Source organism: Silene latifolia, chromosome 2 (genome assembly GCF_048544455.1).
Source record: "Silene latifolia isolate original U9 population chromosome 2, ASM4854445v1, whole genome shotgun sequence".
In the NCBI taxonomy this organism is placed as follows: Eukaryota; Viridiplantae; Streptophyta; class Magnoliopsida; order Caryophyllales; family Caryophyllaceae; genus Silene; species Silene latifolia.
The window spans coordinates 96,331,861-96,337,227 of record NC_133527.1 but is presented as its reverse complement, the minus strand read 5'-3'; the positions used below and the strand labels follow the sequence as shown (position 1 = coordinate 96,337,227).

General features: G+C 39.1%; 1 non-coding gene across 1 annotated transcript; it reads left to right on the top strand.

Moving 5' to 3' along the window:
- Positions 1-2,984: 2,984 nt before the first annotated feature.
- LOC141645195 (small nucleolar RNA R71) lies at positions 2,985-3,091 on the top strand. Its single transcript, XR_012544779.1, has one exon. It is a non-coding gene; the product is annotated as a small nucleolar RNA R71 (small nucleolar RNA).
- The last annotated feature ends 2,276 nt before the right edge of the window (positions 3,092-5,367 follow it).

Here is a 5,367-nt window from a genome sequence, read left to right as displayed (position 1 = left end):
GACAAAACTGCAATACAAAAAGTAAAATGCAAGTTAAGGGTTAGAATATTTACAAATGGTGGTTTAGGGAAGACTCCACCAAACTCTCATTCTTGAATTAGATGTCAAGGGGTCATAGCCAAGGTGTTGTTGATGTTGCTCAACACCTTGTAGAAGTAGTCAAAGGCTTGTTCATTTTCATTATAAAGAACTTAGATAGACCTTTGCACATTGTGTTCTTCATGGTGGTGACCCATGTCAATGTGATGACAAGGATCAACAAAGCCTTGGTCTAAGGTCATAGCATTGCCAATTTAGGGATTGACCAATCGTTCGAATTCGTCATCCCATAAACCACATACATCATTAGCTTGCTCCCCAATTGTATCATGAGTTGATGAAAACAACTCCTCTTTCTTGTTGTCATGGCCAATGAGGCCTTCTTCCTTACTTGTCATGATTGGTGGTGAGCTATTCAAGCTCTCTTTGTTGTTTAAATTTCCTTTCTCTGCGGATAGAGCATTTTTAGGATTATTCCATATGGGTGGTGATTCTTTACCCATAGCTTGATCTTTGCATTGAGATGCCAACTTCTTCCTATCACTTTCTCGGCTATAGTGATCGACCATGAAACATGGCTCATGTAGTCGGGGATCTCTAATTGTCTTGTCAAGATTAAAAGTGATTGTCTCATCCCCCACTTCAAGTGTAAGCTCTCCATGTTCCACATCAATTACCGCTCCTGTGGTGTGCAAGAAAGGTCTACCTAAAATGATAGGAATGTTGGAATCCTCCTCCATGTCTACAATGACAAAGTCTACCGGGATGAAGAACTTGCCAATTCTAACGGGCACATCCTCCCATACTCCTAAAGGTATCTTTGTTGATCGATCCGCCATTTGAAGAGTAATGTTAGTGCACTTGAGCTCTCCCATTCCTACCCTCTTGCATACCGAGTATGGCATGACACTTACACTTGCTCCAAGGTCACATAATGCTTTGTTGATTGTAGTGTCGCCAATGGTGCATGGAATAGAGAAGGTTCCCGGATCTTTGAGTTTTGGAGGGGAACTTCCTTGAAGAATAGCACTACTCACTTTAGTGAATGCAATAGTCTCTAGCTTCCGGATGGATTTCTTCTTAGTAAGAATATCTTTCGTGTAATTTGCATAGCTCGGAACATGATTGATCAATTCCGTGAATGGGATTGAGACTTCTAAGTTCTTCACAATCTCAATGAACTTTTCAAGTTGTTCATCAAACTTAGGCTTAGTTTGACGACTTGGGAATGGAAGTCTAATCACAATAGGCTCTTTCTCCTTAGCCTTCTCTTCAATCTTCTTCTTTGAAACCTCTTGGGTAGTGGGTTCTTCTTCTTTAGAGTTCTCCATAACTCTTTGCTTGTTACTAGCATCCACAATATATTCATCAATTGGCTTCTTCAGCCCTTCATACCTTATACCGCTCCTCAAATAGATGACACTAACCGATTCATGTCTTGGGGGATTACTTTGAGGTGGTAATTTCCTCTTTTGTCTTTGATGTGGGCTAGAATGTTGTTGATGGTGATGTCTTTGGCTTGGCTATCTTTTTGCATTTGGGTGAATAATTCTTGTTGGTTCTTTTGCATTTGGAGGACTGCTTTTTGAACACCAAAGCCTTGGTTATTCCGTTGATTGTAAGAAGGTTGATTTTGGTAACCTTGGATTTGGTTATAAAAGGGTCTTTGAGCTTGATTTCTCATTGGAGGTGGGGTGTATGTTGGTTGAGGGTTTTGAACATTTTGGCTCTTGTATGAAAGGTTTGGATGGAATTTGGTATTCTCATTGTAATAGTTGGAATAAGGGGTGCTACTCTTGTATGCTTGGAAAGCATCCACTTGTTCACTTGTTCCCCTACATTCACTCTGGTCATGTCCCAAAGTTCCACAACTCTCACATACTCCACTTGGAATTGAGGATGATGCCACCATAGCATTAACATGTTGTTTGGGTGATTTGGAAGCTTCATCAAGCTTAGCCATGGCCTTCTCAAAATTCAAATTGATGATGTCAATATGAGCACTTAGTTGAGCATAGAGGTGGCAAACGGGTCAATCAGATTAGTTTTGGTTCGGGTTCTTTCGGATCGGGTTATTTTGGTTTATCTTTTTTTTCGATTTCAGTTCGGTTCAACTCAGGTTGGATTCAGTTTTCACTTTTAACCGGTTGTAGATATTTCGGATCGGTTCAGGTTCGAGTTGGGTCAATATCGGTGCAAATAAAGGTCAAGTTGGGTTAATATCAGAGCAGATGAGATTCGAGTCAGGTCATAATCGGATCGGATGTCAAGGGATTAGGTCTTTATTCAAAACATTGGATACAATACGAATAATTTTTTAAAAAAGTAATAAATAATGGTTATTTGTATAACTACGAAATAATATTAATTCATTGACGTCACATGGGTGACACTCATGTACAAAAAGACACCCTAGATGTAACACCTAGGTACATTCGGGATATTTTGGGTTTCAGTGTTGGGTTTCTGTCATCAATGTATGGGTTGAAATCGGATCCGCTATATATCGGTTCAGATTCAAACAATTCAGGTTAAACCAGTTCAGGTTCATTCGATTTTGGGTCTATTTCGGAAATTACAAATTCGGTTTGATTTCGAATCAATTCAGGTCGATTCAGGTTTTGGGGTGAAGTTCAGTTATACCATTCGGGTGTACGGTCAGGTGTCGTTTCAGGTATTTTCGATCGATTTTTCGGGTTCGAAATACCTTTGCCAGGTCTAGTTGAGCACCCAATTGTGTGATGGAATCTACCTCATGCTTTCCTCCTCTAGTGGCCTTTCGAGGCCTACTATATTGTGAATTATAGACTGCCATTTCTTCAATTTTGGCCCATGTTTGATTGTCATCAACTTCGGTAAACATACCATTTGATCCCATGTTGAGGACATTGCGAGAGTCTTCATATAGACCATTCCAAAATTGTTGCACAAGGAACCACTCGCTAAGTCCATGGTGTGGACAAGAACGACAAGTGTCCTTAAATCTCTCCCATGCTTCATACAATGATTCCTCATCCCTTTGTTTGAACCCGTTGATTTGGGCTCTCAACATGTTAGTCTTCTCCAGAAGATAGAATTTCTTGTAGAAGGCAAGTGCCAACTTCTTCCATGAGTCAATACGAAAGGTAGCCTTGTCTAGGCTCTTCAACCATTACTTTGCGGTACTGAACAAGGAGAAATTGGAAATAATACCCATCGGATTTGATCTTGAGTAACTCCGGTTTGAGAAATTGCATCACAATAGTCACAAAAAGTCTCCAGATGTGAATGAGGGTCATCACTAGGCATCCCTCCAAATAGACTTCTCTCAACTAATTGTATGAATACGGATTTGGCAATGAAATTACCGGTTAAGTGTGGTGGTGTAGGAGTACCATTTGGTAGGTTCTCCTCTGTTGGTACGGAATGTGATGAAAATTTAGGCATTGTGGGTTGATTTTGTGGTGGATTTTTTATTGGGTTGTCTTCTCCTTCTCTTGCAAAAGGGTTGGTAAACTCAATGTTATTTGGTTTAATGTCCACAATCTCTCCAATACCTCTTAAAGTACCTATAGCAACTCTTCAATTGTTGGTTAAGGTTCTTTCAATTTCAAGATCAATAGGCAATAGATTACCTTGTGATCTCCTAGTCATACAAAATATCAAACAACTCGAAAAAAATTAGAACAACCTTGAGGAGTTTTACTTCCCCAAGGTAAAGAAAGACATAACTAAAAACAATTAAAGAAAATCAAATCAATTGAACACCGTCCCCGGCAACGGCGCCATTTTTGGCTTGGATTAAACTCGTCATTTAAAGCTACCAACCAAAATAATATTTATAACTTTACAAACTACTCTTAGCAAAGAGGCAAGTAAAGGTCGGATCCCAAGGGACGGGTATTGATGTAGTATTATAAATTGCAAATGGTCGTGTCTTAGGGTATCACAATATGGGTTGAGATGAGATTGGTCTAAATTAATTAACAAGATAAAAGTAAAGCAATGAAAACAAGCAAGGTAATTAAAGAGGGATGTAAACAATTGATTAAAGGCACTAGGGTGTCATGGGTTCATAGGGGATTCATGGTAGTTGATCATACAAACATGTTCTCAATTATATGCAAGCACTTATTGTTATGATGGGATCGAGTTGGTGTATAAGCTTACAATCCCTAAGAAGGTTTGGGTGCCAGAGCCAAATCGAATAGATTGTACAACACCTACAAGTCGACTTAATCCTTCCTATTCAACTATATACATGGTATAATGAGGCTCGAGTTGGTGTATAAGCTTACAAGCCTCATTGAAAAGATAGGTGATAGGTAAAAAATGCAAGGATTCATAGGCTCGCATTTCATCAAACATAACATGTGCATAAGTTGAAATCTCAACAAGCAAGCAATTTAATTATGAAAACATATTAGATTAAGCATGAATCATTCCCCATGTTGGTTTCCCCTAATTCCCCATTAACCCTAGCTAAGGAAACTACTCACTCATTATCAAGTTTAGCATGCTAACAAGGTTGTCAATCATACTAACAAAGCAAAACATGATGAATAAATAAAAGTGATTAACAATAATTAAACAAGATTAAGACAGAATTATACCTATGAAGATGATTCCAAATAATAAAGCAAATATTAATAGAAGTACTTGATGATTGATGGAAGGTAGTCAATCCTCCAAATAAACCCAAATAGTCTTCTAATTACCCAAAATAAAGGAAGAACAATAGAGAAATTAAAGAAACATTAAGATGTGATTAATATTGAGAAATTGTATTACAACTAAATTAAGACTAATTTGAGAGAATTAAAAAGTGATTAAGGATGGATTAGGATTGCTTAAGAGAGCATGCTAATTTAGGTAGTACAAAGGGGTATTTATACTAAAGATTAGGTACAAAGATTAGGGTTACTAAGGGCTTAAATGACTATTAAGACCCTAAAAAAAGTTGAGGAAATGCTCCTCCCGAAGGAAATGAGCGGATTCCCATGCTAGTCTTGCCACGATCCGCCCGTCTTGTGGTAAGGCACGGGCTCTTCTGTCTTAGGATCCGCTCGGATCCAGGGAAAGACGCTCGGCTCCATGCGCTGCAATCTGCTCGTCTTGGGCACAAGACGCCCGGATCTTGCGGTTGTGAGACGCTCGGATCGTGCATGATCCGCTCGGATTCCTGGACAGACAGCTTCTCTTCTTTTCCTCCCCAACAATCCGCAAGGATCGTGTTGGGGATGCAAGGATCCTTTCGTCATTGCCCATTTCACTTTATTATCTACTTAGGCCTCTAGTACTGATCTTCTCTTTGATGCTTGGTCATTGGATACGATCAATTTAGCTCCA